This window comes from Crocodylus porosus, unplaced genomic scaffold (genome assembly GCF_001723895.1).
Source record: "Crocodylus porosus isolate Cpor-Errol unplaced genomic scaffold, CroPor_comp1, whole genome shotgun sequence".
Lineage (NCBI taxonomy): Eukaryota > Metazoa > Chordata > Crocodylia > Crocodylidae > Crocodylus > Crocodylus porosus.
In genome coordinates this window covers 159189037-159202851 of record NW_017728886.1, presented here as the reverse complement: position 1 = coordinate 159202851, position 13815 = coordinate 159189037, and the positions used below count along the sequence as shown (strand labels likewise).

Here is a 13815-nt window from a genome sequence, read left to right as displayed (position 1 = left end):
ATATATATATATATATATATATAAAAAATTCAGTCTGCAGCTGCTTTATCTCACTACACCAGATTCTGTCAAACCTGTCAAGACTCTGTTAGAAACCAAATCACCAATTTATCCATCAACATAGTAGTCAGACAAATTCAGACCCGCAGAATATAAACTATGTCTGTTTATATTAATATTGACAATATCCCAATTCTTTTTATCTTAACAGACGGTCACTGAAAAACAATACAGTGTGTCAACATTTTAAAACAGACCATGTAAAAAGAATGAGTAACACTCGTAGTCATATCCTGATGCTGACACGGTATCAGAGATGAAATTCTTCAAGCCAAGTTCTTTGCATCCGATTGATTCTCCTAATTTTAGTAGGGTTAGACTAGAGCTGAACTCATCTCCGTTTTTTCCACACATGCCCAAACAAACTATTTATATCCTAGATATTTCCTTCTTACAATATCTATGAAAAACACTGATTTCCACTGTGTGGCAAGACTCCAATTATTTCAGTCAGATTAGGATTAGTTAGTACCTCTACATCTCAAGTGGCTTCCAAAAAAGTTTGGATCATCTCAATCTGGGGAAACATTACAGCATGACAAATCTGTCAGTAAATTATGGAACTCTTCCAAAATCCAGGTGAAAATGTATAAATATTTTTATATACATATGCATACCCACACACACACTTTATTTTTATACAGGAAAAGAAATGTAATGTTTCAAATTTGCTACAGAATTAGCTTTAAACAACTGAACGCTCCCTTAGCAATTATCAGTGAAATTCTTAAAAATTTAATAAACTTTAAGAGTTACACATATGCCTATGCAACACTTGCCACATTCCTCCTTGTCCCTCAATTGAATAGTATGTATAAATTAGTTTTTCTGTTCAAGCCAAGAGAAAAGCAAAGCAATTTTTGTTCTGTTCTGGAGCAAAAATGACTGAAGTAAGCTTTTGTCAAGGAGCTGTTTGATGCTGCTGCTCTTCAGGTTGTACAGACCACATCTACTATCTTCACATGAAAATACTACACAAAAAAAAAGTTTTATCCATGAAAGTACTCTCCAGAAAAACCTGGTTCCTGATTTCCCACCCCACCTCTTGAAAAGTTTTCTTCCCTTTGTCAACAAAGAAGGAAGGAAGCAGGGAAGCAGATTATATAAATAAAAACAGATTTGAGTTTTAAATTCGAGCACCAGTACTCTGGCCCTGCCCTGGGCCTTATCTCAGCTCAGAGCCAAAGCCAGGCCTAGCAGAATGGGTGGCAGCCTGAGTTGGGAGTGAGCAGGGGCTAGGTAGAAGCATGGATGGAAGATCAGATCAAGGATCAGGCAGAGATGGGGCAGCAGCATGGGTGCGTTGGCCAGCAATGTGCCACAGCACCATCTCTTGACCCATGCTGCTGAACAGGCCACAGTACAAGTCAGGGGATGCAGCCGTAGTATACTGGGGAATGGGGCAGCAGTGCACAGTTTCCCTATCCCCTGACCTGTGTTTCTGCCCTATCACCCCATTTGCACTGCTGCCTGATCAGCAGGAAGCCAGGTTTTTCATTTGCTGCAGGAAAATACAGATTTTTTTTAAAGGAGTAAAACCATGGGAAACTGCAGGTTTCCCCTTACAGGCTGGCACAATTCCAGCCTGCAAGGGGATGTTTAGGAATGGGTGGAGCAGGACGCACAGAGCACTATGTACATGTGTACGCAAACACATGCAACTGGCCAGAAATATAGACAGGCAGTGGTAGAGAGCTGCTCCTCCAGCTGCCTGAAAGTAAGTCTGGGAGGAACATGGGGGTGTTGGGAGAGGACACAGGGAATGCATGGGGGAGGGAGACTGATGCAGTAGCTTGAGGCTGGGGCAGGAATGCATGGCCACAGGGTCTGGCTAGGGGAGCAGCCCATATGCCCACAGTGAGAAGCTCCAAGCTCTGTAGTGGGCAGCCCACATGGGCAAGGCCAAGGCACCAGCAGATCAGGGCTGGCTGCTCAGCACCACAGAACAACAACAACAACAACAACAACAACAAGGGAGACACAGTCACAGCTGGACCCACATCCTGGTGAACAAAGGGGGCCGGGGGAGCTCTGATCTTCCATGAAAAAAAGAAAACACAAAAATCAAAAGCCAAAATCTATAGGTATTCAGAATTTATTTTATTATAGTGATTGAGGCACTGCTACACTTTCAAAAATCTATCTATAAAACATTGTGTTCAACTGATACTTGTATACACACACACTATATTAAAATGAAACGTCACTATATATAATTGTAGAAAAAACAAAGGTTTTGTTGGTTTGATTCAGGGAACTTGAGGGTTATCAGAGAATTTGGGATTTTTTAAACAGAGAAAGCCAGGATCCTTATTAATCAGTAGCATGGGTCAGGAGATGAGGCATCAGTGCATAGCAAAATGGGACAGCATCTCAGATCAGGGGATGATGAAGTAGCTCATGCTGTTTCCCCATCCTGTGACCCACACTGCTGATAGGCAACAGTGCATGTTGGGGGATGGAGTAGGAGGACAAGCTACTGCCAATCAGAAACTCAGGTTAGGGGATATGGCAGCAGTACTCACAGGGGATAGGGCAGCAAGTCAGGGGGAGAGACTGGAAACAGGAACACAGGCATGGGGGGCAAGTGGCAGGAGAGCAGGTTGCAAGAGTTAGGCTACCAGTGGTCCTCTAGTGGTCTGGGACAAATTTAAGATGACCCACCAATAATCAGATCCTATACACAGAAAATAATAAAATATTGTGATGATTAGGTTCTATACATGGAAAATTATTGGAAGGTCTTCTTAAATTCAAAGTTGCCTTGCATTCAGGTAAATATGGTAACCCTGGATTCAACTATCATTAAGGAAAACACTTGAAACTAATTGCCTGGCTTTTTGCACCCACTCCCACTTTTTCCTTCCACTCCTGTCCTTCCCTAAGAATATCTTCTTCACTTCAGGACTTCACTACAGAAAGTCACCAGTCCAGCTGGTCTGGTTTCTACCACAAGGTGGCAATACAGAGTTCACTCAAATTTACAGGAAGAAAAGTAAGTGAAAACTGAAAGAAATGACTGAAAACTGATCTGACATCAGCTGCAGAAAGACACTCAGTCCTGTGGCAAACCACTTTAACCTGCCTGGAACTGCATCAGTGACCTGAGCATGGCTGTTCTCAGGCAGAAAATCTTTAAAACCTGGATCTGAACAGCAAACTGAAAAAATAAGTAATCCACACAAAAAGGAAGGGGCCAGGGGGAAGAGGGGAGAGTGAACCTGGGTGCAGGAGGGCACCGTCTCTTCCAGAGAACACATCTTATTCGTCATCGTCAGTCATAATCTTGCTGTCATCCCAATCTGGACATGTTCAAGATGGTTTCTAGTATTTGATGGATTTTACCTTGGACATGGAGAAGAAGATTTGAGCAAAGCAATGATGATCCTGTCAACAATTTGTCTTTGTTGGCAGGTCATCAAAATGAGGATGACGGTTTTCCAGTAAACAGGGAGGTTGTTGGTAATCTGTAGATGACTGAGGGGGTTGATCCACATGCTTGTCTATGTACATGGCAAATAGTTCCAGAAAGAAGGTGTAGGTGATGTCAGGGCACAGCTATTTCCCTTAGTCTCTTTTTGTCTATCCACAGTGAGATGAGTTGGACTAGGAATAATTCAGTGCTCAAGTCTGTTAATATTCAGATTGGCCTTCAAGGAATCCTTGAACCTCTTTTTGCCCCACCTCTAGAGCAGTGACCATCAGTGAACTGGGAACATAGGGTCTCTTTTGGGAGCTGTTTGTCAGGCATCCTTATGACATGAACACAACTCCATTGAACAGGACATCTAAACAAGGCTTCAAAGCTGGTAGTGTTTGCTTGAGCCAGAATGCTGTCCTTCCCGTTGGGATAGAAGGTTTTCTGAAGACACCAGTGATGGCAACATTCCAAAGCTAAAAAGTGTTTCTAATAGGTCATCCAAGTCTCTTACCCATACAACAGGTTAAGGATGACAATAGCCTGATACATGAGAAGTTTGGTTTTGGTCCTAGTGTCACGATCACTGAAAACATGACTTCAGAGATGCCTAAAGGAACACTGGAAGATTTTAATCAATGTTGAATATCACTGTCTATGTTTACTTTGAAAGTAAAATCCAGGTAATGCTCAACCTTCTCCAAGGATTGCCCTCCAACTGTAATATGTGGAGGAGTGCCTGGTTTGTGCGTTGGCAAAGAATCCTGATTTTCATGAACTGATAGTGAGGCCCAAGCATTGCACATGCTCCACAGAAGTAATCAAGAGTAACCTGGATGGATCTCTTCAACTGAGTGGACACACATGACAATTGTCAGCACACTGAAGATCAGTAGCAGACATGCTTCTTATCTTGGATTTGGAATGTAACAGCCTGACATTAAAGAGATTCTTGTCTGTGCAACGTTGGATGCCGACTCCAGATGGAAGTCTATCAGTAATAAGATGCAGAATGGCTGCAACACAGAATGAAAAAGAGTTTTGGGTGCAATCATGCATCCTGGACCAACTCCAGTTTCAATAGTGACAGGATCCGTTTCCGAGCCATTACTTCAGACCATTGCTATCATGCCTTCATGAAAAAAAAGTCTGAAAACGGTAACAAAATTCTGCCAGGCATCCAAATCTAAATTAGTGTTTTCCAGCAAAGAGATAGGAGATCAGCACAAAAACCAATGCCTTCTGTATAAATCACTAAATCTCCTTGCTTGCTTTCTAAAGATGACCTACATCAAGTTTCTATACTAAATTTCATGAGATTAACCAAAATTTCTACGTAGATTGTACACAGATTGCCCAAAGCACCAAGGTAAGGAATGGGCAAAGACATCTGAACAGACCTCACTACATTTGCCCCCAATACTTCAGTCACCTGAAGGCCAGACCTCTTCCAATAAATGCTACCTAGGATTAAACTCAAATAAGCTACTGACTCCAGATGGAACAGAAAGCTCTAGCTGTTCATCTTTTAGCCAAAATAGACAAACATGCACTTCAGTTGTGCTCCACACTGTACACTAGCTGCCAGCTCACAGCAAGGTGCTAATTAACTCCCTTAGCAGTCTAGATTCCAATCATGAAAACATCAGATTTCTCACGTCCTCCCCTAACTCACCACCCCTGATGCCCTCAGAATGATAGGTAATGGTTCCTAGGGCAAAACTTGCAGGAGTCCTGTTAAACATTCAATCTAGAATTTATGCCCATTGAAAAGATGCCTGAGCCTAAACCTGCCACAGAGGCAGATGAAAGATTTTTATAATATAAGTTATAATCCACCAGTTGCTAAATCTCAACTGCAAAAGAGTCCCTAGATACCTGCTGTGTCAGAGATTTGCTAAAGAAGGGAGTGTTAAGCAAGTTGTGAATAGAAATTGCCAGGGAGCCAAAACTTCATGAGGACCTACTTCGCATGCCAAGCAAATCAAATGTCCTTTTTTCCCTTACAAACACACACGTGGCCTCAACAAATCACATGCACTTACCAGTAAGTAAAAAAAAAAACCCACTGCATTTAACTGAAACAACTCCTATAACGTTTGAAAGGTTCATTATATGAAAATTCTGAGACTTGATAAATTCACTGAAAGTTGGGCATGTTTCAATCACTACCATGCTGTAGAATTTAACATTTAGTCTAAATAAAAACTCGTGCTAACAGGCTACATCTGGGGTTTCTGATTAAATACATCACTCCTCTGCCTGAAAGACTTTGAGAAAAAAATCCCCCGATTTTCTGTGCCTGTTATCAACCCAAATCCAAATCACACTTTTCCCTCCCTGAATGGGGCCTGCCTTTTTTGTGGTACCACTGTTTACACAGCTTATCCCTTATCACACTGACAACACTGGGAACCACAGCAGATGGTCCCCTCAGACTTAATTCTAACAGGGCTTTTTTTTGTGCAAACAACTGATAAAGAAGGCTGCAGCAATGATTTACTGATATCTGAAGTTGAAAATTGACAAAACACAAACTGCTTTTTCTTACTGTTTGAACTGCTTAACCTTTTAACTACTAAGCAAGTTAGATATGAGGACAAATAATACAAATGAGACAGCAGTAAGTCAGCAGTGTTTCGAATTCAAGAGTATTGGTTAGTTTTGGAACTGTTACTACCTGTAAAAGGTTTTTCCTAAATCGCAGACCCTTGCCTGCTTCTAACAAGGAAGGAAAAGGGAAAAAGTCACTTCTGATACTGGAAGATCCCTTGCTGGTTTAGGGAGTACATTCTAAATGGTAAGCCTAGAAAGTTTCAAGTAATTTACTGAAAATGGCTTCCCTTACCTGGGTTCGGACCATTAGGAGTAGGCTACACTCATGCTATTATAACATCCACAGGTGGTTACAACTCAGTAAGATAAATAAAGGCTCCCAATTTCTTGGTGCTGAAGACAGGGATGTGCATCTAAAACTGCACAAGGACTGTGCATATTCATTCACTCCATCTGGCAACCACACATTTCCAAACCACCATGGTACCAAGGCTCCAAAAATATTGGAGCCTGACAAGAAGCATCTGAAACAAACATCTACAAAAAAAAGCAAGCAGACAACCATGCACCAGACAGACCCACAGGGCTCTTTTAAAGTAGGTCATGCTTGTCAGACCATGGCAAAGAGGCAGTGGCATTTGTCAGAGAAAACCTTGGGTTACACCACTGGCAAGAAACTCAACTTCAAAATCAGCAGATACTAGTAATTGCGTATTAGCAGTGACGATTATCTGGTATTTAAGAAAAAAAATACCCAGTATTGAACATAGTTGCAATGAACTTGGGAAAGACCATCATGATGAAATCACATTCTTTCAGCAGTACTCACACAGTACGTATTCTCCCTAGTAGTAACTTGGAAAAAAAAAAAAATCTTTCAATTCCAAGATACTTTGAATGAAAAAGAGAAAAATCGGCTCAAAATGTTGAAAGCAAACTTTTTGTACACATGCCCCCTTTCACAGACCTAGCCTGTTTACATTTTTCAACCCAAAAACTTAATTCATGTACAGTGATTTGAAAAATGTATTTGACCCTCTCAACAACTGTGTGTGGAAAGAAAATATCTTTGCTTTTACACACAAACAGCACGGAGGTGTCACAAAGCCACAGGCAGAGACACTCGAGAGGATTTTCTGGCTCCCCTGAAGGTAAATGGGGTGTGGGCTTGGGTGGACTGTACTGGAAGGAGCGACAGTGAGGAGGACTCCCTGTCAAGGGAGGTGGACTGGAGATGCCCTATGGAAGGGGCTAGCTGCAACTGAGGGGCAGTTGACCCCAGGGGATTTTCATAGAAATTTTGAGGTCTAAGGGGTAACCCAGAAGGAGAGTAAGGATTGTCAGCTTTGTTTTACCATATTCTGTTGTCAAAGTATTGGACCACTTTATCTTTCCATGTAATAAGCCCTTTTGTTTCTTCTCTCATGACTGAAGTGCTCAGAAATCACGATTTATCACAGGCAGATTAATGACCAATGCATACCCATTTGGCAGCTGGGGATCAATAGGCTCGCACAAACCCAGGTGCATCCCTGGGAGCACCTCAACACCACAAGTTTGTATCACAAAAAGAAACTACAAATGTTTATTAGGTATTGTAACCACTACCTTAAACTACACAAACATAAGTCTGACCTTGCAATTAACTTTGCATGCCTAAATCCCTGCAACTGCATGGAGCACCACAGAAAAGCCATGACTGATGATTAGGGCCTTACTCATCATTACTAAAGGGCAAATTTGGAGGTGGGGAAGGGAAGCGAAGTGGGGGCAATGCAGTGGTGGGGACACTTTTCTGTTGCCAATACCGCTGTCCCTAGCTGACAGGTGCAGGGAGAGCCCCAGAGCCACTCCTGCTCCACTCCAACTGTAGACTATGGCTGTGCTGGAAGCCAGGCTCAGCATGATACAATGACAGCAGCACTCAGGGTCCTCATTCCAATGCCTGCTCCCTGCCTGCAGCAAATCCCACAGTTGTCTGCCACGAGCTGGGAGCAGGCGTTGGAACAAGGAACCTGCACACTGTCACCACCACCCACAGCAGACCAAGGAACTGATCTTGGCTGGGGACAGTGGCAGTAGCAGCACACTGGTTCGTCCTTTCAGCACTGCTCCCAGCCAGCAGGGGAATACGTGGGGGGAAGGGGGGTGTTGCACGGAGCAGATGCTAGAAAGAGGAACTTGTCTACCACCGCTGTTGCTAACCTCAGCCGAGTCCAGCCCCCAGTACAGAAGCTCCTACAGCACCAGGCAAAAGTAGCTTTGTGGCCCCTGAGTCAGTGAGGGACAGTGGCAGACTATAGGTTCCTCCTTCTAGAACTTACTCCCAGACAGTGGAGGACAGCTGCAGAGGAGAAGTGGGCAGGGAGCAAGCATTGGAAAGAGGAACCCTGAATGTCACTGTCTCTGTCCCCTGCTGAGCCTAATATACCACACAGCTGTTCTCTGAAGCATGGGGAAGGAACAGCTCTTCTAGGGCTCTCCCTAATTCCAGATCATCCACAGAGAACAGCAGCAGTAGTGGAGGCAAGTCCTCCTTCCCTCCTCGTGCACCTGCTCATCTCCCTAGTGTCCCCCACCAGCTCCAGGCACACTTACCCTTCCCCTTATAGTCCGAGAGGAAGCATGCCCATTCCTACTTCAGGAAATCCTGGATCTTACAATATAGTCACTACAACAGTTAAATAGAACCTGCAACTCCATGAAACTAATCAAAACTGAAATTAATTATGTACACGTTAAAACTGCTAAAAGAAAACAACACAACAATACAAACTTGGTAAAGGTAAATATGTTATAAGTTAATAGTTGGCTCAAAAAAAAGTCAATATTTAGAAACCAATGAGTATGGTATTTTAACAGGTCACTGAAATTTCCATCTAACTGCCTACCACAGAGGAATTGGTCGTGAAGTCAAAAGTGAAAAAGTCAAGAAAATGTTTTAGCTTATAATTTCTTGCTCAGTGTACAAACTTACACATCTCTATCAAACTATTCATATATCTAACCATAGGATATAACACAATGCATCATCCTGAGTTGGCAAGTTATATCATTTGAATTAAATACAGCCTTTTCTACAAATACAGAGAAAGCTTTCTTCCATCTATAATTGAAGAATTGAATGACAGTGTAAAATGTTTGCTAGCGTACATAGCCGGCGTATTTCTCGAAAAAGAAACAGTAAAAGTACTTACTTGCTCACAAGTGTAGTGCCTTTTCAAAAAAACATAAAGAAAGAAAATTGAAAGTACGTTTTTATGATGTAAGTTCATGGCAAAAATTGTTAAGTCTTCAATAAACAAATGTTTGAATATCTGAAAATGACGTTTTAAAGGACTCTAGCCAATACTCCACTGAGTATAATCATTCATTACTTATTATTTCTTCAAGCAATTTACACTGTCCACCAATCTTAACTGCCTCTGTTTTGTCCAGTAATGAAAATGACTATTTAAGTTCACAGGACACACTACAAAAATACACAGTAAATAGGGTGTTCGGGTAGAATATTTTTAGAATTATTAGCTTGGTACTCTGAACTGAGCCATAGATAGGGTGTTGCACACAGACTTTCCCAGTCTCTCTTGAATTATACTCTTTAGCAACCAACATATGCAATTCTTATGTAATGAGAAGCGTCTTATGTATTGGTATTTAGAGGTCAGATTGGGAAAAAGGGTGACAGCACTCTTCCAACCTCCACCCACAAAATAAGCTCTTTCTATGCAAGTTGCCAAAATGAGATGTGTCATTCCCAGTCAATTGTATAAATATTCAGCACTTGATCACACACCAGCTCAGTGCCACTGGGTTCCTTTAGCAAAGCTTGAAAATGTTTGAAATGTTTACAGAGTTCTATCAGGTACCCTTGGCTTAGCTCCTCCTCAACTGAGTTGGGGGGGGAAAAAGTGGCAACGTTTCCAAACTGGCATCCACTTGTGGCATCAAAATGAGACATCACTTCTCATTCTTTCTAACATGGAGAAGGAACAGCTATCGTTCACAATCCCAAATATGGATCCAAGTTGACCACTCAGAGATGAATCAGACTGTTTAGACCTCAGAGTACTATTACCCAAGTTTCTCTGCAGACTGTCTGTTTGGTTCACATTTTTGAGATACTATTCATAATGCTAATAGACCTTCATTTTAAAAGAAGGAAGCTAAGATGGTGCAGAAATGTCAGTACAGAGTATAGTACTGGTTGACCTAGAGGCCTGATAGTATTCAATCAGAAATTGTTCACAAGTAGGAAACAAATTTATAATAATCTAGCTTTGACTGACATGTTCCACAGATCTTTAAGAAAACTTTAAGGTTGGGTGGGCAGTGCATATCAGGTATAAGGACAATGAATGATGAAGGATCACATGGAAGTAGGGAGCTAGCTCAATTCTCCCCCCCCCCACTACACAAGCCCAGAGATGTGAACATTTTAAAAGTTGTGAGGCAGGGTTTGGGTTTTTGTGGTTGCAAGGGAGAGGAAACAAGCTGAGTCAGGAAGCCAGGAGGTCAAAGAGAAAGTGGAGCCAGGGAGCAAGACAGGTTGAGAACCCAGGAGATCAGAGAACAGCAGAATGGTCTGGGATCAGGTTGAGCCCTGTGGCCCAGATAAATGGATGTGGGAGATACAGAGGATTAGCTGATCCCAGGTGGCCAGTCTGGTACCAGTGGGTAGGCAAATGGCTAGGAACTGCTAAAAGGCTTCAGGACAGCCTTGACAAGCCTGGATGACAAGCTGTAGGGAGGCCGGCTGGGATAAGTATCTAGTCTGGTCAGGCTGAGGCCCTAGGTTCAAGGGCACAGCCTGACAGATTAAGCAGCCACCCAGCAAGTTAACAGCCTCTAACAGAGAACATCAATTTCTCAGTTTTTGAATGATTAACCCAGTTTAGTGTATAATTCGAACAGATTTTATTAGCCTCATCTAAGCAGGGCTCCTCTCTTCTAGACTTCAGTAAGACCAAAGCCGTAGATGGAGCGAAGCTATACGTATGTTGGAATGAACAAATACTGAAAGGTCACTGAAGGAGGGAGGGAAGCTTGAGGAGCTGAGGAGAGATCTCTCTCTAGGACAATACCTACCCTGGCAGGAGAAATGCCATGACCACATTGGTGGCAGGGGCAGTAAGTACCCTGACCAAGGTAATACGATTAAGATGGCACTGTGTAGTGGAGGGTGTGGGGAAGGAAGGGGTGCAACTATGGAGCTGATCAAGACCCCCATGATGAGGGACAGAGTAAGGGTGGGGCAAAGGCAGGCGCTGCCCAGCTGGGGCAGGGTGCAGAACAGAATTGGCAGCTTGTCCTGGGGGGAGTGGCTCCCACCACCACATGCAAATCCTGGGGGAAGCATGGGCAGCACGTGCCCCCAGATCTGTGCGCAGGACAAGGACAGGCAGCATACTCGTACTCAGGAGCTACACTGGGCTCTTCCCAGTGGCTGTGCTCAGGCCAAGACAGGCAGGGCAGGACGACAGTGCTGGGAGGGGGGCTCTAGCCCCTGCTTGAGCCCCCCTCCCAGCACCAATGCTCACCCGCCCCAAGTGCAGCCACCAGGATGAGCTGAGGGTAGCCCCTGAGCAGGCACTCTGCCCTCATCCCATGCACAGATCCAGGGGGGCACATGCCCTCCCCCACCCTTGGGTATGTGGAGTGACTAGCATCGCTCCCAGCCCCTGCAGGCTAGTTGCCGGCCCTGTCCCACGCCCCACCTCTGCCTCAGCCCTACTTCCTCCCTCACTGTGAGGGACTTGATCTACAGCAGCATACCCTCCCCCCAAAATCACTTTCCCTCCCACTAACTTACCAGCCAGATGTTGCACTCCTAGCAATGTGCATGCTGTAGTTGCATGCATGCACACGACACTTATCAGCACATTATCAGTCACATCAGCCCAAAAAAAGCTGGATTGCCAATAATACTTTTCCTTTTATTTCCATTGACTGCAATATTCTTTTTTACTTGTATTACTATAACAACAAGGAGTCCTAATTATATATCGGAATCCCACTGCACCAGACACTGTACAAAAACAGAAAATCAAAGATAATCCCTGCCCCAGAGAGCTTACAGTCTAAAAATAAGATGAAAGAATTAAGCACAGATGGAGAGGTAAAGATAACCAAGAAAAATATCTAATCAAGGTGGCAATAGGTTTTAGCCTACCAACAGATTAGACAGTTAAGAGTTTCTTGTAGCTAAGACAGCAAAGGTAAATGAAGCAGGGATCTGAAGGAGGGTACAAAGGAAGCTTTTTCCAGTTTTTTATGGATATGAAGGTCAACATGGGAGAAAGCAAGGTGTGAGAGCAAACATTTCACATTTAAATTGTAAAGTTTCAGAGCTGGAACTTTAAGCTTTTTAAAGACACAGATAAAATTTTGAACTCAGTCTTTCCTAGTCTTTCCCAGTCTCTGTCCTCATTTACTCCAATCCTTCTAATCTGGTTTCTCAATTCATGGCACTTCCTCCTGATTTCTTTCCATGTCTTGCTAATGTCTGGCTTCTCCTTCCCCCAGCCAAACCCCACAAGTGAGGATTTTAGAAGTATGGCTTACAATGGAAAGCATTCTTCAGTTCTAACAGCATAGTTATGTCTACTGCACTGTCATATTGAGATCACTTCACTGACATTTTATAGCAAGATAACAGTCTGCACCTCAAAGTAGGCAGTCAGGTTAATTTCCAGGTGAGAAATATAGGGTTGACTTTTACCAGCTACTTTCCACAGTGCCTTGCCTCCACTGGAAGCCACTATCAAGATAGCTATTCTCAAATGTTAAGATAAGCAACTTTCTTTTTCTACTGTGCAAAGAAGACTTTCACTGTTCATGCTTTAAGCTTAAAGTAACAAGGTTTTCTATGGTCCCCTCTTCAGAGATGATATCAGATTAAATATATACCAGCACCACAAAACGCATAAAAATTGTAATGGTTCCATCATTAAGAGGCCTCAGTATCGGCAATATCCTTCTATTAGGAAACAAACACTGAATGCAAGCTGAGATGTCATATGATGTGGGAGTGATAGAGATACAAACATGAAGATCAGGTAAGTAGGATAGAAACTATGTTTTTGCTGGATGTCAACTGTTAATTGATTCTTTACAACATAAGGCTGGGTCAGGCAGCAAGAAAACCTGGCAGCTCAGAACCCAAAATGACAACTTGCTACTACATAACCTAGTTTTCCTGCACTTCCACTTGATAATAACCAATGGGCTGCATCTGACATGCAGCAGAACTTCCCCATAGTCACAGACCAAAGCAAAGGTTATATACATCTGGATCTAGCTGAAGGAGACAAAGTTCAAAATGAAAGAACAGATGGGGTAAGAAAGTTCATGTTGCTGGGCTGCAAGAAATGTATCTGCAGTAACAGAAATAAATCCCTTATTCAAAGAAAGCCTTCAAACATATACATTCTTTTCCAAAAAAAACCTAACAAACAAAAGCTTTTAATTCAGACAAGCAATGCTGACAGAAGAGTACAAGAGACAGAAGCTTGTTTTGGAGCATAAAACAGAACAGCAAGTGTGGCAGCAGCAGCAAAACTTCCTCTAATTAAATGAGAAAAATAGGCCAGTAAGGAAGTACGCTGAACAGCCTGCAGACCATGGCTGGTCATGAGATGTAAAACTATCAGGAATTTCAGAAGGTAAACTGTCACCAGATTTAACTCTCTGTATTCAGTATATAGACCGATTTATACTTATCAGCACACAAATTGTATGTAGAAAAAAAAGTTAGATAAACTTGGAATGAATACCAGAAC

At 42.8% G+C, this 13815-nt stretch overlaps 1 protein-coding gene and 1 long non-coding RNA gene across 4 annotated transcripts in view; both read right to left on the bottom strand.

Annotated features, from left to right (window-relative positions):
- The window catches only part of LOC109316059, a 10181-nt gene extending 7925 nt beyond the window's left edge, over window positions 1–2256 (bottom strand). The window contains exon 1 of the long non-coding RNA XR_002102657.1: window positions 2245–2256. This is a non-coding gene — a long non-coding RNA (uncharacterized LOC109316059). The remainder of the gene's footprint in view (window positions 1–2244) is intronic.
- The window catches only part of CDKAL1 (CDK5 regulatory subunit associated protein 1 like 1), a 658258-nt gene that overhangs the window by 598823 nt on the left and 45620 nt on the right, over window positions 1–13815 (bottom strand). The gene's annotated exons all lie outside the window — the stretch shown is intronic.